We start from the raw sequence: 22,160 nt of genomic DNA, 5'->3' as shown, positions 1-22,160 counted from the left end.
ATACAGAGTAGGATTGGAAACTGAAATCAGTTGATTCCATCATTTACTTATGTATTAATTTGGGAATCACTGACCTTGAAACAGATTTACAGTCTTCTTGGAATATGTGAGAAGGCAGCTCCATGTACTGAAGAGACCTTGCCAAACCTGTGGTCAGACCTTATTTCTCCTATGACCTTAAGTAAGTCACTTAGTCTTTCTGGATCTCAGTTTGCTCATCAGTCAAATGGGGACAACTATGCCTACCAGTGAGAGTAACAACACCCAGATCACAAGGTATCTCCAGGTTTCATTGGTCATGTCCTAGCCTTGTTGGTTAACCTTGAGCTGGTCTGACCAATTAGAAGAAAACTTAGTCAGTTCTCCAAAGAAACAAGTTTATTTTGGGGAAAAAGGGGAAAATTAAAAAACCTCTTGTGTTACTTTAAAACAATTCCATTTGGAACAGTCAGAACACTATCAGCAAAGAAGACATTGCCTTTTTATTTTGTTGGAAACATCTATGCTTTACTGTTTACTCTAAGAATTTTTTCCTGATGTACATGTGGTGTTTATCATTAAAAAAAAATAAGAATTTAAACGTGGGAAATTCAAATGTTGCAAGAGTTTCTTCTTGGTCGCAATTATTTTGCTGAGCACATAGTTGGTCATTGATACAGCTTATAGTTAAACACAAAGAGGATCAATTCCATTTTTCTTATAACAAGAAGTCTTGAAAACATCACGCAGAGTGGGACTCCCAAGGTCCTTTTCTCTTAACCCGACTCAGCTTCCTCCCAGATCCTCTAATTCTGCAGGGCAGTGGCTCCTCTCAGTCAGGGTTCCTACTGCAATCAGAACATCAGCCTATTTATAATTCTAAAATCTAATCTATTGGCAGAAGGCATCTGAATATATGTATGTACTAACTCAAGGATTCTGATAGTCAATCAAAAATGGCATGGAAATGACAATCACATCATCTTACTGATGGCTTAGTAAGATAAGAGTTTTCAGGGATTTAACAACTTTCTATTTCAGTTCTAATATTTTGGTTAAAATTACTCAGAACTGTTATTTTATGGAAATATCTTCAATAGTGATCCCACTATGAATCAGTTACATGTAAATTACTTGATTAAAGGAAACAAGTAAATGTGATACTACATTTGTGTACATTACATGCGTAAAACCAACTATACCAAATATGAAAAATATTCACACTTAAAAAAAGAACTCCAGCCTACTTAAACAGAAAATAAAGTTATAAAAAGGGAATAACTGTTTTATAATGCCCTTGGGAAGCTTCTGTATTGTTCATTAAATGCCTGTTCAGACTGCAGACAGCTCAGGCCGTGTCCCGTCATTGCTGGAGACGCTGCATCTATATACCCACAGCTTCCTCACCGTGCACCCTCTTCAGGAGTCCCTACTTCTGCCTGGCTAGATCCTTTAACCTGGGACTTTTGGGTGGCCTAATGCCTGACTTTATTTTTTAAAGCAAGATCATGATGTGGGATATGTGCCTTGTGCTCAGTTGTGTCCAACTCTTTGTGAACCCATGGACTGTAGCCCACCAGGCTCCTCTGTCCATGGGATTTTCCAGGCAAGCATACTGGAGTGGGCTGCCATTTCCTCCTCCAGGGGATCTTCCTGACCCAGGGATCAAACTCGTGTCTACTGCATTGCGGGCAGATTCCTTACCACTGAGCCACTGGGAAAGATGTGATGTGGGATATATTAAAAGTCAGTGGAGGAGGGGAGAGGAGGCCTGGAAGAAATATGGATGAAAGAGAGGAAAGAAGACAGGGAGAGAGGGGGAAAGGGGGCTGATGCTAGCGTTTTGCAGACTCTTCTCCAAAGCTTCTCTTCTTCCAGACCCTTGCTCCTTGCCCCAGGTTTCCCTTGCCCCTTCTCTCCTTCCAGCCCCCTGCTCTTGCATATTATACAGATTGGTGCAGATCAATACACATTTCTGTGAAGCACAAGAAAAGGGGATGTTTTAAAAGCCTACCATCATCCCCCTACCCCCCCACACATGCACACCCTGGGTCTACAGGTCCTGTTAGTTCTATGAAATGATCTGTCTGATCACCCACCTCTCAGAGTCTCCACCACCACCATCCTTGTCTTTCCAGATGGAAATTGAAATGGATGTGAGCCACATTATGCAAATATTGCTTACAGTCCTTTAAAAAAAAAAAGGCTGCCCTTAAAAGTTTATCGTGGGGGCTTCCCTGGTGGCTCAATGGTAAAGATATCTCCCTGCCAATGAAGGAGACACGGGTTCAATCCCTGGACTGAGAAGATTCCACATGCCACAGAGCAACTAAGCCTGTGTGCCATAGCTATTGAGCTTGTGCTCTAGAGCCTGAGAGCCTTGGCAGCCTGGGAGTCCTGGGCAGCTATGGAGCCCACGGGCCACAGCCCTGAAGCTTGAGCGCCCTAGAGTCTGTGCTCTGCAACAAGAAACCCACTGCACCGCAACTAGAGAGTAACCCCTGCTGTTTGCAGATAGAGAAAAAGCCTGTGCAGAAATAAAGACCTAGCACGGCCAATAAATAAATAAAATTATTAAAAAATTAAAGTTTCTTGTGGCTCCTGATCTTTTTCTGTTCTTAAATCTTTTTTTCTAAAACCACCTCCAAGTGGCAGACAGACCCCCACGAAGTTGACCCTCATTCTTCCATGATAGCTCTGTTATCAGTTAGATGGTGTCACTCAAAAAGATACATTGGAAGCCAGGCTCACCCCCTCCCCAGCACCGACTTTAGAAAGGGAGCATATTTGGAAATAGGGCTGTTGAAGATGTAATTAGGTAAGATGAGGTCAATCTGGAGTTGGGGGCGGGGGGGACCCTAATCCCATAAGACTGGTGCCTTAGAAGAAGAGGAAACGCACAGACACGTGGGAGAAGGTAGAGGCTGAGTAACACAGCTACGATCCAAGGAGCACCGAAGATTGCCGACTACCACCAGGAGCTGGGGACAGACCAGGACGGATCCCCCCAGGGGCTCAGAGGGAGCACGGCCTGCTGGCACTGCAACTCAGGTCTTCCGTGCTCTGGATCTGAGAGAGAACAAATTCCTGTTGTTCTAAGCCCCCAGTGTGTGTGCTATGTTATGGGAAACTGGGGAACTCAACACAGCCCCCCAAAGTCATCTTTGATTCTACCTCTGAACAAGAGTCAAAAGGAACCGGTGAGAGATGTCAACTGGCTCAAATTGAACAGAGTTTTGGAAGCAAAACACGTGCCCTTTCACCAGATTCTGAAAAGGCCTGCCTTCCTCTAAATGTCCTATCAAAAATACAGAGACATTAGAAGATGTAACATGTCTCTCTTTTTCTTATCCTCAAAAAAGCAGTTCTCAGGATAACAGGGTTGGAGGGCAAAATAGTGCAGAGGGTGGGCAAAGGGAGAACATGGGGTCTCAGAGTCACCCCTCATCTGTCAGCTGCGTGGTCTTGGGCGGGTGGGACCAACCAGAGCCCTGGAGGAAAGGTCATTCACAGCAAGGGGTTAGAGGACAACCTGGGATGGGGAAGCCACAGAGGGAAGCTAGGAGCAGCCCCAGGGCTGGGGGACAAAGGGAGGAAGTCGAGTTGTTAGAGGTTATGGAAAATTAAGTCATGGAAGGACACAGGTCCTGGTGGAGCTCCCTCTTCATCCTGAACTTAGATTTTTCTCTGCCAACTGGGGGGTAAGACTACTGACCTGATAAACTTGTGAGCAGTTAGCCTGGTAATGAATTATAAGGGAGGTAGTGTGATGCTTGGCACAGAACCATGTCCTGCATAAACATATCACAGATACACAATGATGGCAGAATGAATATTTTTATAAGGCACACACATAATAATTGTCTTTTTGTAGAAAAAGGTCTCAAATGATCGACTTGGATAAATTATGCCTCCACTCTGTGTCATAAAAAGTACAGAGGGAATTGTACAGCATATTAGAGATAATTAACTCCAAGTACAATCAGGGCTGCCAGAATTCAGGAAGGATTCCTCTAGTCAATCTTGCCCTAAAAAGGCACCGAGGCACATGTACGGGGAAGGAAAATAGAAGCCAATTAATTCAAAACATTTGGTACCTTGTAGCCTCAAGAGGTTTAGATGGGAGCACTTGGTGACTGACTGAAATAGCAAGTGTGTTGGCGGCACGTGGTGGGCTGGACAGAGCATGTTCGGCCACCATCCAGAGGAATCCATGGCGGTGTCCATCTCCAGGCCCTGTGGGCTCTCGATGCAGCACTAGGGCCAGTGGCTTTGGAAGAGGGGTTGAGAGCAAAGGCTTTTTCTGTCTCTGGGGAATTATATTTGAATCTTTACCCAGTTGCAAGAGAAAAAGGAAGAGAACTTTCTTGGGTACCTGCAAATGTGCCGGGTAATGGGCTAGGAGGCTCCTAGAATCCTCATGGTACGTGGACAGGCAGAAGAGGAAACATGCCCAGAGAGGACGTGGGTCTTGTCCAAGGTCCTGTCACAGCCGAGTGGCCCAAGAAAAACCAGACTTAGGTTGTTTCACTCTCCACCATGTATGTTTCCTACCCCATCAGGAATCAAACACGTCAGCTCTAGATGTAAGGCCTGGCCTTAACATTCACCCCCACAGAAACTATACTACCACAGTGGTAAACAAAATCAGATATCAAACCTTCACATAGCAAGAGAAACAGGGGACCTGGATTTAAATTCCAGTTCTACCTCTGCCCCAGAGGTTGCTACCACAATATTTCAGTGACTTGAATTTACACATATTTCTATTTCACATTTTAACACCTGAGAAACCAGAGCATAATTTACAATTAACAGCATGTCATAGGGTGATAGTGGTGTTTCTTTCTTAGTGGTTCATAAAATAATGGTGTGCTTTATAATTGCCAGTGCCTTTATTTGTGAAATGTATGATTATCGCCTTCATTTCTCATGGATGAGTAATAGCCTGGCTCACACATGAATCAGAAGTCTCCTGTCCATCTCCCTGACCTCCCCTCTTCCTAGAACACCTCCCTCTTGTACCATTTGCCTTCTTTTCCTGCTCTCAATCCCAGCTCGTGCCGGTTTGTATTGGGTACTCTTGGTTGTCTTGTTAATACTCCTCACCCCCCTCCAACAGAATTCTGATTTGGATAGATGTGTCCACTTGCGGGGGTGGACAGAAGGGTTATCCTATATCCCATTGTGTTTAGATACCAAATCTAACCATTCAGTTCAGTTCAGTTGCTCAGTCATGTCCGAGTCTTTGCAGCCCCATGGACTGCAGCACGCTAGGCCTCCCTGTCCATCACCAACTCCCAGAGTTTACTCAAACTCATGTCCACTGAGTTGGTGATGCCATCCAACTGTCTCATTCTCTGTCATCCCCTTCTCCTCCTGCCTTTAATCTTTCCCAGCATCAGAGTCTTTACAAATGAGTCAGTTCTTTGCATCAGGTGGCCAAAGGGTTGGAGTTTCAGCTTCAATATCAGTCCTTCCAATGAATATTCAGGACTGATTTCCTTTAGGATGGACTGGTTGGATCTCCCTGAAGTCCAAAGGACTCTCAGTAGTCTTCTCCAAAACCACAGTTCAAAAGCATCAATTCTTTGGTGCTCAGCTTTCTTTATGGTTCACCTCTCACATCCATACATGACCACTGGAAAAACCATATCCTTGACAACAGACCTTTGTTGGGAAAGTAATGTCTCTGCTTTTTAATATGCTGTCTAGGTTGGTCATAACTTTTCTTCCCAAGAGTAAGCGTCTTTTAATTTCATGGCTGCAGTCACCATCTGCAGTGATTTTGGAGCCCCCAAAATAAAGTCTCTCACTGTTTCCCCATGTATTTGCCACGAAATGATGGGACCAGATGCCATGATCTTAGTTTTCTGAATGTTGAGTTTTAAGCCAACTTTTTCACTCCCCTCTTTCATTTTCATCAAGAGGCTCTTTAGTTCTTCTTCGTTTTCTGCCTTAAGGGTGGTGTCATCTGCATATCTGAGGGTATTGATATTTCTCCCGGCAATCTTGATTCCAGCTTGTGCTTCTTCCAGCCCAGCGTTTCTCATGATGTACTCTGCATATAAGCTAAATAAGCAGGGTGACAATATACAGCCTCGATGTACTCCTTTTCCTATTTGGAACCAGTCTGTTGTTCCATGTCCAGTTCTAACTGTTGCTTCCTGACCTGCATATAGGTTTCTCAAGAGGCAGGTCAGGTGGTCTGGTATTCCCATCTCTTTCAGAATTTTCCACAGTTTATTGTGATCCACACAGTCAAAGGCTTTGGCATAGTCAATAAAGCAGAAATAGATGTTTTTCTGGAACTCTCTTGCTTTTTCCATGATCCATCAGATGTTGGAAATTTGATCTCTGGTTCCTCTGCCTTTTCTAAAACCAGCTTGAACATCAGGAAGTTCACGGTTCATGTATTGCTGAAGCTTGGCTTGGAGAATTTTGAGCATTACTTTATTAGCATGTGAGATGAGTACAATTGTGCAGTAGTTTGAGCACTCTTTGGCATTGCCTTTCGTTGTGATTAGAATGAAAACTGACCTTTTCCAGTCCTGTGGCCACTGCTGAGTTTTCCAAATTTGCTGGCATATTGAGTGCAGCACTTTCACAGCATCATCTTTTAGGATTTGAAACAGCTCAACTGGAATTCCATCACCTCCACTAGCTTTGTTCATAGTGATGCTTCCTAAGGCCCACTTGATTTCGCATTCCAGGATGTCTGGCTCTAGGTGAGTGATCATACCATTGTGATTATCTGGGTCATGAAGATCTTTTTTGTATAGTTCTTCTGTGTATTCCTGCCATCTCTTCTTAATATCTTCTGCATGTGTTAGGTCCATACCATTTCTGTCCTTTATTGTGCCCATCTTTGCATGAAATATTCCCTTGGTATCTCTAATTTTCTTGAAGAGATCTCTAGTCTAACCATGGGTAGTGCCACCTCTTTCACTTGTCATTGGTTTGGGATTGGGTTTGTGACCCAGTTCTGGTTTAAGAAAAGTGTCCTGTGGTGGGGAAGGTGTCCCAGGGAAATTGTCTTCCCTTTCCAAAATGACATAGGAAAAGTTTTCTTCTTTCCATCTCCTAGACACAGGTCCAAATACACCTGGAAGTGTATTTGGATGGCTACTGACAGCCATCCTACAACCATAAAAGGGACCCAGCCTTGGGATGCTGGGGCTGGCAGAGAGTCACATGGAAGATCCCACATTCTAAAGACATGGCTGAGCATTGCTGTGTCCCCCACTCTTTGCCTTTGTACTTGAGAACTCCCAGTCAGGGAAGTCAGAAACTTCCTTAATATTTAAGCCACATTGAGTCGGGTTTTCTGTTATTTTCCGCTGAAAATGTGTGCACAGTCTCAAATTACTTCCTCTTGCTTGACCCTCTCCCTTGGGCTGGCTCCAGCCCATCCTTCAAGTCCACCTCTGAAGTCACTCCTTGTCACCTCCCTGTAGCAAGAGCACTTTGCTGGACGTACCTCCTGCCAATCACGCCATCTCATCCTGTCCTGTCTCCTGCAGAGCCCTTGGGATTCATGAAACCTCTGGTTTAGGGACCATAATCTTTTCCCCCAAACTGGAATGCAGGTCCCCTGAGGGCTATTCATTATCTCACTTTCTAGGACTTAGCCCAGTGCCTGGTATGTAGCAGGCATTCAAGAAATAATTTCTGGGTGAATGAGAAGTGGAGAGCTGGCATTCCAAACCGAGGCATCTCTCACTTGTTAGCCACCACCTTTCAGAACTCTTCCCCTCCCTCTGTTCAAATTCAGGTTCCTTCTTTCCCTAGCAGTGTGGGCCCACCAGCTCTAGGAGGCAAGCTTCAGTTGGTTAATCTCACTGACATTTCACCCTAATCATCAGCATTCTGTCATTGCACTCAAACCCTTAAAAAACAGACAACCAACACATAAGCAGCTTCCTGGTTTGCAGTTGGTTTCTCTGCCCATGCTGTCCATGATCCCTAGGCTGAGATTCCAGGCCCAGGACTGGAATGGCTTTCTCATCCTTTGGTGCATCTCCCTGCCCTCTCTCTAGAAGCCCCTACCTGATCTGCTGCGGAGGGACAAAGACTGCGTAGGCAACGAGTCCCAAGAAATCCATCAGAAGATGGAAATTGTAACTCCAACTAGGAAAGTGCTCTTGCTCCAGGCAGTGATTGGAAGAGAACCTTGGTTTCCTTTCTCTTTGGATTCCAAGATCTTTTCAATAACCTGTTACTTCTCTTAGATGGAGACAGACAAAACTGGGATAAGACCCCCCCAAGTTGCCATTACCTCCAGGGTAACAGAGAACATGTCATTTAAATTCTGTGAGCCTCTATTTACCCATCTGCCTATTGGTATGCTCAGCCAGCCTCATGGTCTCGTGTGTGTATGTGTTTCTTAGAAGATCATGCAAGGACTGGTATAATGTTTATATAAACACCAAAGCAGCTTATTCTTTAAGGCCAAGTTCAATGTCCATCTATATCAGGCATTTAAAAATTTGATCTCATATAAACATGCACTGCTGTCCTTAAAAGATGCTTAACCTGAAGCATCCATTGTCAGCTTGCCACATCTGATGGACCACTTCTCCCAGCTCCAGGACATCTGGTGCCAGTGCTGACCTATTAGCTTCCTTGCCTGTCCCCAGAGCAGAGAGATCTGTCCTCCAGCTTGATCCAGGCCACCATGAAATATTTAAGCAGCTCTGACAGCTGATAACTTATTTTGACTGGATTCTGCTAGCATTGCAGATTGGATTACAGATGAGAGGTCTGACCAGTTAAGAGAAGTCAGAGGTCTGAAGCAGGGCTGCTTGCAACCTGGAGTGTGTGCATGCATGCTCAATCGCTCGGGCGTGTCTGACTCTTTGCAACAACACTGAACTGCAGCCCATCAGACTCCTCTGTTCATGGGATTTTCCAGGAGATTCTGGATTTCTCAGAATATTATAATGTGTTGCCATTTTCTTCTCCAGGGGAATCTTCCCTACCCAGGGATTGATCCTGGGTCTTTTGTGTCACTTGCTTTGGCAGGCAGGTTTTTTACCACTGCACCGCCTGGGAAGCCCATGCAATATGGAGAATGAACACTAAAAAACAAACTGCAACTTAGGAAGTTACTTTTTAAAAAAAATGTACACCTTGTAAGCTCAAACTTGTTGCAGCCCCCAAAGCAGTGGCGGAGACCTGAGAGCTGATTCTGGAGAGCAGAGAACTGCAGTTGTAAGAGTCATAAAAATCTGGGTTCAAATCCAGCCTGGCCATTTTCTACCTCCATTCCCCTGGTGAGTTATTGAGTCGTACTGAGACCTGGTTTCCCTGTCTGTAAGTCGGGGAAAATAAGGCTTACCTTCCAATGTTGCCATGAGGCCTCAAAGTGATAAGGTTATTTGGAGCTACCTGGTAGCTTCTTACTTTATGTAAATTTCCTTTTCCCATCTAATTCGGGGCTTCTTATCTAAGTCAGCTTTAGAGACAGACAGGCATTACCTGATGGATATAGGATCCCCAGGAAATGGAACCAAATTCACTCTATGCAGACACTTGGAACTTACCCCATACCCCTAGGATTTCTTTACCATTCATCTCATCCCCCACAAAGGATCTGAGACTGTTGACTGAGAAGTGTGTTTATATATACTCTGTTAATAAAACAGGAGCAGGAATAAGAGCAACCCGTGTTTACAGAGCACTTACAGTACACCAGATCCCGAGCTAAGTGCCTTACCCTCATTAATGTTTTTCCAAAGATGAAAAAAAGAAAAAAAAAAAAGAACACTCCAGCAAGCAAGTGAACACAGATCGCTAAGCAATGGTGGCCCGTTTCTGGCTGAGTTCAGGGTCATAGTTATAAAATAAATTGTTTCGATAGCAGAAAAAAATAAGGGGGATTGGACTAGAGAGCTTTAGAGTCACAATAACAAAAATAATTTTTCCTCCCGGAGTCCCAGCAGTAAAAGTGTTTCTGTAGCTGGGAGTTCACAGCCATAAAATCTAAATGTCAGCAGCTGCCGTGATGCTGGGTCACATGCTACTTCTCTGACGACTGGCCATCAGCTCTGACATCGGGGCAAAGCATCCAAGGTATTTTTTTATCCTCTTTATCATCTATCTCAGCCAGCGTTATGATGAAGTCTCTCAAGGCAAAGGTTACAACTTCAAAGCCATTCACCTATCACCCTTGTGGTTCCCTCAGGGGGCCATGTAAGACCAACTGTATACTCTAAATTATCCATCTGGTTATAGCCAGTTTGCATAATGGACACTTATGCTGTAGGAGAAAATTCTGCAGTTGAAGGCCCAAGGTCTCTCTGAGCTCCCTAGCAGCTCATTCCCAAAGGGAAACTCGGTGAAGTCCAGAGAGTGTGGGTGCTTTGTCTTGGCTCTTTTGAAGTGGGCACCATCTACCAGGCTTTGGCATGGTTAGTTGCTTTTGATTTGACAGACCCTAGACTCCCCTCCCATCACTCCCAGAATGTGTCAGTCTCTGTCTGCCTGCCCAGATTCCACACCCACCATTTCAAGGAATCTTGACAAGTCCCCCATGAGGTAGACAGTGCCAACCCCTTGGACAGATGAAGAAAAGGAGGCTCAAAGAGATAAGGTGAGCGGTCCGATCTCACCAAGCCAGCCAGTGGCAGAGCCCAGGCCAGACCCCAGGTCTCCTGACTCCACTGCAGCTTCAGAGGGTCCAATGCAGGGCTTCACTGCACACAGGGAGCTGAGGCTCAAACCCAGGGCTCTAGTCTTGGGTTCAGCACTCACCCCGTAACACTACACGACATCCTAGCTTCTGTGCATTCATGTGATAAATATTTGCTGCCCACTTTTCAAACATCAGGGTCTACTGGAGGTCCTGAGAATGCAGCTGTGAGCAAGATAGACAGGGTCTGTGTTTCTTGGGCTCACCTTCTAGCAGGGGAGGGAGACTCTAAATATAAAGAAGCTGATAAACTGACAATCACTGTGGTTGGGATGAGTCTTACGGTGGAAGTATGCAGGGGCTGTGGAGAGAAGAAGGGATGAGGGCGTGGGGTCATTGCTTTAGACAGGAGGTCAGGGAGGGCTTCTCTGAGGAGGTGACATTATCTGAGAACGGCATGATAAGCAGGAGGCAGATACCGGAGAGAGAACAGGATGGGGGAGGGACTGAAGGTGGAAGGCTCTGTGACAGGGAGTGATAGAAGGTTGTGTGTCCAGAAGGTCATGAGTGAGGACAAGAAGGGCTTGGGGTGAAAGCTGGGCTTGAGGACATATGGAGGGGCTGGATATTGTCCTATGAGCAGCACAGAGACACTGAAGGTTTTAGGCATGGAGGTGACATCAGCAGATTTGCATTTTAGAAAGATTACTCTTAGCTGCTGCTGCTGCTGCTGCTGTGTGTGTGTGTGTGTGTATGTGTGTGTGTGTGTGTGCGTGCGTGCATGCACATGTGTGCTGGGGGTGGGGTGGGGTTGCAGGTGAGTGTCAGAGAAGGCAGAGAGATGCTACTGTGGGGGCCCCAGCATGTCTGGACTAGGGTGGTGGTAACAAGACTGGAGGAAGGGGGCAGATTTGGGTCATACTTGAAAACAAAATTATCAGGACTTAGGGATGGTCTGAAAGTGAGCAGTGAGAGAGCAGGAGGTGTTCAGAATGACTTCCAGGCTCTGGGCTCAAGCATACAGGGTGTGGAATAGACCTTCTATTTTGGGGCTGTCAGGATGGGACCATGAGGGCAGGGACGGGGGAAGATCAAGGGCCCTGCTGGGAGGCTTGAGTTTTGAGTCCCACCCTGCCCTGGGAGCCCTTCCAGTAGCAACCAGACCCGTCCGCCCACAGAGCAGGCAGATAACCATCCTCACGGTGCCCAGAGCCTTCCGGGAGCCCCAGCCAGCCAGGCTCTGCAGCAGCCAGGGCACTGCACTCTCTAGATTGGGTTCCTGGAAAAACTGTTCAATTATTGATAAGGAGTCCTCCTGCCATCAGTGAAAGATGACGAAGCTCTCTCCTCGCTTAAGTAGTGCCTCTCTGCCCCGCAGATCTGGGTCCTCCAGCTCTGCAGTTGGAAGGTAGGGGTAGAGGGGGAAGAGGCAGTGAAACGGCCACAAGGAAACCCTCAGCACAGAATAATAACAGTGAGAATACTGGGATAACTAACAGCTTCTGAACACTTGCTGTGTGCTAGGCAGGGTTCCAAGGGCCACATATTTGTTAAGAACTCTAAGAAGGAAGTCCTATAATTATTCCCACTCTACAGGTGAAAAAGTTGAGGCAAAGGGCAGTTAAGTAAGTTGTTCCAGGTCACTTGGCTTGCAAATGGCGAAGCCAGGTTTAAATCCCAACAGTCTGGCTCCAGAGTCCCTAAAAGCCCCACTTCTCCCAATTGTCTCCATGTGCTAACCCCGGTGGGGAGCTGGAACTCACAGCTATGGGGACTATTTTGCCTCTCCTCATTTAAAGGGAATTCATTAGCTAGAACAATGTGGGAAATATTTAACTAGGCTCCTGTTAGGGGCTTATATTCACTATTTAATTTGATTTACTAGCCCTCTGTGAAATGAAGAATCTTGCCATGCCTATTTTGTAGATGAGGAAACTGAGGTTAAGAGACATAAGAGGTTTTATCAAAGATTGGGCAGCTAGGAAAGAACAGATCTAGAATTTGGGCCTTGGTTATTTAACTCCAAGGGCAGAAACCTCTAACTTCTATAGGTAGACGGATATCGCATCTATAAATTGGTCAGGTTCATTGAAAAGAATCTCACTGCTTGGACACAGAGCTAGGATATGCATTCTGACGCTGTGAGGTGGACCGCATGAGCGTGTCCATCCCCAGAGAAAGCCCAGGGAAAGATCCACTCAGAAGCTCAAATTCCAGCTGCTTCCTTGTTTTTGTTTTTCTGATTTTAGGGGCGTGCCTGTCTTTTCCTGGCCTTAGAAGAAAGGAAGTTAGACCCCAGACCCATTTCTCTAACCTTCCATCAATTTACTGCTTTGAAATAGCTTGTTGTTGCTCTTTATTTTGCTCTCTTCAACTATTTTCAATACCCCTCCTTCTCCTCCTCCCTTGCCTTCTTCCTCATTCAACCAAAGACACTGATGAAGCATTTTCTTGGCAGCAGCTTCAGTGTTGAGCAAAGATCACTCATAGTGGGGCTACACAGCCAGTGCTCAACTCCCAGCTCTGCCCGCGACCTTGGGCAAGTTCTTTCCTGCTCTGTGGCCTTGTGTAAATTCTCCCCCTCCTTGCTGCCCTGCTCCTAGCCTCAGTAGCTTCATCTGTAAGATGGGTTCATTGTACCGTTGTCTCCACATGGGTTGCTGCAAACAGGAAAGCTGGTTGTGACTGTGAAAATGTAGGATACGGAATGTGGTGTGCAACCAGTTCTCAGTCCGTGCTGATGAACGCTGAGACTGGGTGTGAGAGGAGACACAAGGGTCAGACACAGACACTGTCCTTGAAGAGCTCCCTGCCTGAAGTGGAGACAGGGCAGAAATTAACAAGGCGGAGTGTGACAAGGGCCCTAGGAAGAGGCACTTAAAGTGTCCTAAGGACTAGCAGGCATTCTCGTGGAAATGCCTCAGTTTCTAAACAGCCTAGAAACACATTCCTTCTCTCTCTGTGTGTGTGTGTGTCTCTCTCTCCCTCTCTGAGGGGTCAGGAAGATGTTTTTCTAGGCCAGATTCAAATCTGCCCTGAATCCTCTGTAAAATAGGGCAGAAGGTAATGAGCAGGAATCGAGGTGATCCTACCTGTGATTGGGGCCAGCAGGTTTAGAAGCAGCATAAAGCTCCCTTGGGCTGGTGTCATCCATGGGCAAGAGCCAGAAGTCCAGATCTGTACTGAGTCCCCACTCTGCTGTGTGATGTTGGACCAAGAGCCCAGCACCCGGAAGCCCCCGGCGTATCACCTGTAAAGCACAGTTAACAACAACAGCTCTACCTACAGGGTTGCTATGAGGATTGTGAGAGCTACATGCAAGTCCAGCACATATGGAATATGCGTAACAAGGACCACCTTTCATTCTGGTTTTGATGAGTGGGGGTGTGCCTGGGCCTCTTCTGAGACAGGTGGATATTATTGGCCAATTAGAATTTTGGCAGCTCCATTGCAGGACAACTAAAGGGTAGACACTTGACAATTTCATATTTTTAGTATTCGACAGAGGAAACTGTCAGCAATAGGTGTGCTCTGAATCAATGGGAGCAAGCCAATTATGCGACAGCCAGGCTCCTGTATCCAATGTAGAGCCAAGTTCAGGGGCAGAATCCAGCATCCATCTGACCTGATTTCATGATCATATTGCAGGGTGGGTTTTGGGGAGTCTAAACAGGAGGATACCCACGAGTAATGTAATTGGCAGCAGCCATCCAACTGGGATGAGCACCATGAACAGGCCAGCAGCATCAGTAATGTTCAGAGTTTAACAAAGCTCACACACACACACACACACACACAAAAGCTCCACTGAGCTCATTCAAGCAGTCTGCTCATGCATAGGCATAAAGTTACTGTTCAGTGCCCAATCAAAGGATATCTTCTGAGCAGGGAAGGAAAGAGCATAGGCCAGGGAAGTGGAAGTCTGTTCGAATCCAGGCTCTACCTGTTTCATCTCCCTAAGCCTCAGCTTCCTCATGTGTAAAAATGGAGATGATGATGGGGGCTGTAGAGAATATTAAATTAGAGAATTGATGTGAAAATGACCTAACGCTGAAATTGGAAAGTGGTAGAGATTTAATAAATGCTGGTTAAATTGGAACGCACTGAGGACTAGAAGGAGGACCTACAGATTTAACGAATATTTTTGAGATCCAACTATATGTCAGTTTCGTGTCGGGTACCGGGCATATGCAGATGAATAAAACATGCCATCGTGGGGTCTATATTTTAAATAGTGGGACACACGCATATAAACATCAGGAGAGACATCACAGAAGTGAAATTTATGCCAGGTTTGAAGGACACAAATGGGTTTGTAGTCAGAGACACTCCTACGCTTGTGTTTTGGGCTACTTCTAGCTTTTAAGAGCTCATAGCTGTAGAGAAAAAAAAAAATGAGGTTCAATAGTTGATTCAATTTGAACTGGTTAAGTGCTGACGGACAGAAGGTGAGGTCAGGCCCCCAGCCTGGCCAGTGGGAGTCTAGTGATGTACCAGCCATCCACCTCCACAGTCCCAGGAACAGACCATTAAGGTCCTAAACTATTCTTTGCCTTTCAATCTCCAGTCCTGGTGGTAAGGGGCAACAGCCTCTCTGTGGTTCCAATTGAGAACTAGTGTTCCTGAAATCTTCCCTCTGCCCATCCAGACCACACTCCGCACTCTTTCACCCTGCTCTATGTCTGCTCCAGGTGGCTGACCTGGTGGATCTGAATCAATGAAGCGCCTTATCCTCTGGTTAGGCTACAAAAATGGGGAGCCTGAAGAGTAGATGGGGAGGCAGGAGGAAATTGAGGTTGGGGATATTTATTCCCCTGCCTCTGCCCTGCTGGGCTGTGTGGGTTGGGGGGAGTCCCTCTAATAAGGCCACAGCTCCTCCCAGGTGGGACTCACCACACAGTACTCTGTCTCAGGGTTCAGGTGACAACTTTGTCCCCTCTCCCTTCAGGCTTAGGGCAGGTGAGAGCACTCAGCTATTCCCAGCCTCCAGGGAACTGCACTATCTTTGTGGTTCCCCCACACCTTTGTAAATGGCTCCTTTATTAAACTCTCCTCGAGTCGCCTAATTTGAGCATGCCATCTGCTTCCTGCCAGCCCCTGACTGGCACCTCCAGGTTCTCAGCCTGGAGATCATTTTGCTCTGCGCATATATTTTTCCGGCCCAGTGGAAAATAAGGTTGGAAATTTGGCCTCGATGAAGCTGCCCTTCAAAATCTTTGCACATCCTGTTTGCTCTTTGGTTTGGACCAGCCAGAGTCTCTTTTCTTCCCAGCTCTAAGGAAAAGTGGTTTTCAAGCCTTGTCTGAGATTAGGAACCTCAAATGCATGTGTGGACACAATTCACATGAACCACTGGGGCCTATTCAACTACCAGGCATGGAGGTTCTCAGAATTAATTTGCAGTTATACATGCCAAGCCCTCAGGAGAACACCTGGTAAACAGTAGGCATTCTTAACCCGATTTGGTCGTATCACTGGCTTGACTTTATTCCCTAACAACTCACAGATTCACACAGATACTGTCTCAAACATCCATTCTGCTCTGTCGCCTTGTCATTTTACATCTGCAACATGTAGAAATATAATTCACTTTTATTTGAACTCCTGTGGTAGAGTGGGATTGACAGTGACTAGACATGCTTACTCTACCCACTCCCTGCCTCATTTACCAACTTGTGACCTTGAGCCAGTTACTTAAGGCCCCTGTTAAAGCCTGTCTCCTCACGTGTAAAGTGTATACAATAAGGGTCCCAACCTTAGATTTGTGGTGAGGATTCAGTGAGTCAGTGTGTAGAAGAAGTTACATAGGCTTATTACAATTATTCAATCCTCACAGCCACCCCAGAGGTATATGTGATTGTCAGAGCTCTGCAGATCTCTCTGACTCCAAAGCCTGGTGATAGCACACTGCTTATAAGGCTGTGGGGATTATCTTTGGGAACAGAGTTCTAGGAGGGATGTAATGAATATATTAACAATGGCTGCCCTACCATGCTTGCCAGGAATTATGCCAAGGACCTTGCATACGTTATCCTGATTTCAACTTCCAATGATGTAACCAGGAAACCATTATTAACCTCATTTTAAGTGAGGAAACTGGGGCACCGAGGGTTAAATTACACACGTAAGGTCATGCATATTAAGCAGATCTGGCAGGATGATATCATGGTTTCCCTTGACTCAGACAGTCATGTTCTTAACCAAGAAACGACAGTACCATGCTTCTCAACTGACAAAACTCAGGGATCCTCCAGAAACCTGTCTGGGGGTATTCTGCCCTGCGAACTTGATCCTAATATAAACAAGGTTGGCATCAGCCTCTGCTGCAGCAGTGAGGTGCATAGCTTAGCACTGAGGCTGGCAAACGCAGCATCTGATGTAATCTATTCCATTACTGAATGCGCAGAAGCTCACGTTAAAAAAAAAAAGAAAGGCTGTAGAAATGGTACTAAGGCAGGAGGCCCAGAACCCAGCCAATTGCAGAGCAGCAGCTGGCATTATCCAAGCTGAGCATCATGGCCATCAAACAGGAAGCAGGGGAGGACCCTAACTGCCGAGCTCATCGCCATCACTGCCTGCAGGACAGTGAAGGATGAAGACACTTTGACAAGGCCCGGTTCAGCGGGGAGCCCATAGGCAGGCCCAGCTGTACAGAGCAGCGCCACTGCCCCAGAGGGGACCATATGAGGGGGCCCCAGTATACAGTCCGTCCTCTGCGTGTGCCGTCATCACCCCACTCTGCCTGCCTGGACCGGCTGCCTGTACCAGGGAAGGGGGAGATGACCCTGTGTCCCCCTGAAAAGCCTTCATTCACAGAGGACAGATGGACAAAAAGCAACAGGAAAATAAGATCTGGCTTCATCCAACACAAAAGAGGGACAGCGTGTGTCAATCCCAGCATGAGAGACCTGGGACAAGGCTGATAAGGGAAGGGCCCTCCTGCAAAGGAATGCCAGTAGGACCCAGCAGCGGGCAGCTGCCACTATGGAGGGCTGGAGTTTTGCTGGAACCAGCTCCAAAGAGGATGGACATCTTCTGGCCAGGTTGGCTTCAGGAACCGGAAGCTCTGGATTCCACAGCTAACTCGGCTTTCTGGCTGGGCTTCCAGCCATTGAGGTAGTCCTCTGTGACCCCGCACCTGGGCATGTTTGATTGGTCTAGGTGGGGAGAGTTCAGCTGACCAAGATAGACCAATCAGAATCTGGCTGGAAGGCACACCCCTCCCCCCAACATACACAAGGGCAGTGCTTGTTTTGGTTCTTTTCCTCCTATTTTGTGGATTGCTAAATCCCAAGTGCCTAAGATTATGCCAGGCACAGATACTTAGTATATATTGAACTGAATCTTTCTCTGCACTTGGAATCAGGCAGCCACGATCTGCAAAAGGATTGAGGACTGTGCAATGCGAAAAGGAGGAGAAGCAAGAAGCAGAAAGCAGGGATGCAGGCAGAGAGCATCGGAACAGGCTTCCAGAATATATCCCTGTATCCTTATGACAATGTTTCCCTCCCCTCTTTCTCCTTAAGCTAGCTTGAGCGGGTCTTGATATTTAAAACCAAGCCATTCTAACCCAAACATCACGTCCCCTTGAAGTCCTTCCCCAAAAGGATTTGTGAAAATTCCTGTGAACTCTTGAAGTATTTTTAGCTGCAGATACTTGGACACCCTTAGCCTTTGTCTGATCTGCCTCCTGAGACAGGGAGGTGGGAAGGCGTGATGGCACTCTAGAGCCTGACTGCCTGGCTCCCAGCCCTGGCTCCTCCCCATCCATCCTGCAACCTGCATCAGATTATCTAACTTTCCTGAACCTGTTTCTTCCCCTGCAAAATGGACATTATAATGGGACCTACTTCATTGTGGGTTAGTCTGAAAATAGAAAGTGTTTTGCACAGTCCTTAGTCCATGGTTAGTGCTAGCTAAGTAAAAACAATGTATCTAATACATTGAACAAGCAGGATTCTTATAAAAGTAACTTGATTTTTGTCTCCAATTTTCCTTTAAACATATTCAGGGCATGCAATCTGTTCCTCACTCTAGAATCAGATTATGAGCAGTCTTATGAGTTTTCTAATCACTGTTAGGTAACAAAAAGCTCCTGTGGTCACTTCAAGTCAGGGCAACTGCCTTAATTCATTACTTCTCTCCTTTTTCTGCCAGGGCCTGGTGCCAGCAGGATCTTTTGGGTTAGGTCTATCTGCTCCTCCCCTAGCTGACTAACCTGATTTCTGGTCCCTGTAAGGATCACGTGGGGACAGAGAAGGAAAGTGAAGGGATAGGAAAATTCTCAATGGTCTGGTGTGTTGAAGACTGGTGTTCCCCTCTCTGAGTCTCACAGATGTTTGAGGTTGACAGTTTCGCACCCAGGTTTTCTGGAAAGGCTTCTGCTGGACCATCTATGATGACAAGTCCAAGCTTTCCACGTGGCCAGTACCTATCTTGGTCTCGGCCTTCAAGGACTTCCTTCAGGACAGGATCTCTTTCACAAAGTCCCCAGGCTGACATTCCTACTGCTGTTGTGAATGTAACAACTCCCCAGGCCCCAATACCCGGCCGCCACTTGTCTTATCTCTGACCTGCCATGGGCCATGTCCCTCCTTGCCCTTCTCTGCTGCCCCTGGAGCTTCCGTGAGCACAGGTCAGGCCCACGGGTGCTGCCTGACGCCTCTTCATTGCAGCACACAGCTTCCTGGGGAAGAAGGCTTGTGAGGGCTCTGTGCCTTGCCTTCTGCTGCCTGGCACTTGGGCTGTGGACCTTCCATGGCCCAGGGACACTCCTGACTCAAGGGATGTCCTAAAGGCCTGCCTGGAGAGGCAGTAGCCTCCTCGATACAGAGCTAAAGCACAGACGGGAGACTTCCTTGAAGCGGCTCGAGGCAGCCAGCTCTGTGACTGGCAGCTGGGTTCAGAGAAGCAGCCAAAGAAAAGCCTTGCTTCCTTTACACATAAAGCGTCCATTCTCAGCCACACACACTGGCACAGATACTCACGGACCAGCGCCTCAAAGGGCCGGACAATGAAACAGACACAGGCAAGAGCAAGAGACTTTTTTTCTCCCTTCCAAATGCAAAACTCAGAGAATACAAAACACATATACAATTTGCATGTGAGCTGACATTTTTTTAGGAAAGGCAGAGATTTCTTGTACCAGAGTTTTGGGGCAGATGGCTGGGGGAGGTGTCTATAAAGACAGCTTTATAGCCTGTGGCCACTTCCTCATAGTGATCAGCACATGGACCAAAAATACACACCACAGCAGCTCCCTTTCTCCCCAGGTTTCTGATCTTCTACCCATCTCCCTCTCTCTTCTCCCTCTCTCTCCATTACTGGTACTTTCTAGTGGCCAGCCCTGGGCTAGCTTTAGAGATGCATGACTTTCAAATTTGCCCTGCAGGGGCTCACAGTTATGTAGGGGAGATAGGAGAGGAAAAACTGAAGATGAAAATGCAGGATGATGAAGTAAAGATGGAGATGCATGCAGAGTTCTGTGGGAGCTCAGAGTAGGGTAAGGGAAGGAGGGACGGGGTGGGGCAGGGTGGGGGGAGGATTTTCATGGTATTATGAGGGCTTGGTCATTAGACAAACATACTTCAAGAGTGAGGATGGCGAGAGATTGAGGAGAACTATTGAGATCTCTTTATCTCTGGTCCCTTAGAGGCCCAGAGTGGTCAGGAGACATTTGTTGAATGAATGAAGTGGAGGCAGTGGGATGGGGAGGCATAGAGGATGATACTGAAGAGCATCAATAAGACAATAAGAATCCTGGAGTAGGTAGCCATTCCCTTCTCCAGAGGATCTTCCCAACCCAGGGATTGAACCCAGGTCTCCTGCATTGCAGGCAGATTCTCTACCGTCTGAGCCACCAGGGAAGCCCAAGACAGTAATGGAACTGCTGTTTATTGTTGTCTACTGTGTTCTGTCTTGCCTGTCAGAGGGCAATGAATTGCCAAGATTAGAGGAGCGAAGATACATATGAAACACCTAAAACAGTCCCTGGCACATAGTAAGTGTTATATCAGTGTTAGTTACTGTCATTCCAAAGTTACAAATACACATGTGGAAACAGAGAAATATGATGACAGTCTGGACAGCTGGGCCTGTCTGACATCAAATCCCATTCTCTTAGCCCATACCCTGCAGTAGGACTGTTTCACGTATGTGAATTGTACTATACAAATTAAAACAACAACAACACTTTGATTTTCCATGGCCTGCTCCCTGGAGTATCTATGGGGTAGAAGCCTGACTCATCTCTGTTCCTATAGGCCTCTCATGGCCAAAGCAGTTCAGTGTGATTTCCACACAAGCTCCTAAATGAAAACCTATACTCCATTTGGGGCTCAATCAAAGAAACCATGGTTTGGCCCCCAAATGGAAGCTAAGCCATCTTACCATACTACGCACAAGTAAAGGTGTTTGCTAGGGTGGTTTTTACAATACACACTGCAGTACGAACTGTCACGTATTGTTAAGGGGCAGCTGTTCTGTGTACAGCCTCCTGGGTTAGGAATGGTCAGCTGGTACTGGGTTAAAGGTCCGTGGCTTGATGATCATCCTTACCTGTCTTGGAGTATCCGGAATCTTCTGATTCCAAGTGGCCAAAACACTTAGATTTTGTCTGAAACCCGGTATTGGTTTTCCCAGCTTGGGAATACGATGAAAACCTACTGAATCCCACCTGGATGCTACCCCTGGTTCTCCACTGCCAGTCTTTTTGTTATTAACCTTCGGACCTCAGAAATGAAGTCTCCTTAATGGAATTGGAAGATCCTCTCCAGGACAAGAAGGTACTTCTGGGCTGACACTCTTTCTCTTGACAATCTGAACATCAAAATTCAATCCAGGATTAATAGCCATCACCTGGACTCATATTTCCAAAGTGACTCAGACTGAGAGGCACCAAATAACATCCAAATTTTACCCTACATGGTGAGAAAGAAATAAAAATAAAATTAGGCTACTTCAACATTAGTCTCTCATGAATGTATCTTTTATTTTTCTTTAAAAGACTAATGTGCGGAGGACCCAGGAAGCCGTATTTGTGTGCATTCATTAAGTCCCCTACTCTGAAACACATTCTGGGACTAATTATTTTTTAACTAACTAATCAGCATGTTTCATTCATAAATTGGGATTTATCAGTATAGCACATGAAAGCAGAGAACATATTATTCTTTTAATTTGGTTAATATGCAAAAAACACCCTGTGTTTGTAATGACCTGCTTTCACTGAATAGAGGCAGGCTGGAAATAGTAGCAGCTTCCTCTAATGAGGGTGCCAGCTCCAGGTCCCAGCTGTTCATCACCAGACGCTCCACGTGCTCCCTGACCTATGCATGCACGTGTTCCTCTGATGAGGATGCGGGAGCCATTTCCGCCGCAGGGGAAGGACTGGAAGCCTGTGTTTGCTCTGCTGATGGAACCAGTTATACCTGCTTTGTTAGTGGGGGGAAAAGGCCTAGGGCATGGGGGTGGAGGGTGGTGGGAAGGAGTGTTCACACACACAGACACACGCACAGTGGGAAGCACTGTACACACACACACCCCGCCC

The 22,160-nt window shown here is 46.5% G+C and overlaps 1 long non-coding RNA gene across 3 annotated transcripts; it reads right to left on the bottom strand.

Annotated features, from left to right (window-relative positions):
• Window positions 1–360: 360 nt before the first annotated feature.
• Window positions 361–21,525, bottom strand: LOC147350563 (uncharacterized). 3 transcript variants are annotated; one of them, XR_015149099.1, is made up of 4 exons: window positions 21,170–21,525; window positions 13,705–13,862; window positions 4,355–4,462; window positions 361–827 (listed from the first exon to the last, which is right to left on the bottom strand). It is a non-coding gene; the product is annotated as an uncharacterized LOC147350563 (long non-coding RNA). The 3 variants fall into 3 exon arrangements; XR_015149098.1 differs by lacking the exon at window positions 361–827 and adding an exon at window positions 4,036–4,249; XR_015149100.1 differs by lacking the exon at window positions 4,355–4,462.
• Between the last annotated feature and the right edge of the window lie 635 nt (window positions 21,526–22,160).

The sequence above is a fragment of the Bos grunniens genome, chromosome 20, assembly GCF_055505025.1.
Source record: "Bos grunniens cultivar Pamir isolate PY7600 chromosome 20, Bosgru_T2T1.0, whole genome shotgun sequence".
NCBI classification, from domain to species: domain Eukaryota; kingdom Metazoa; phylum Chordata; class Mammalia; order Artiodactyla; family Bovidae; genus Bos; species Bos grunniens.
The sequence above is the reverse complement of the archived record's forward strand: the minus strand, read 5'-3'. Positions and strand labels throughout refer to the sequence as shown.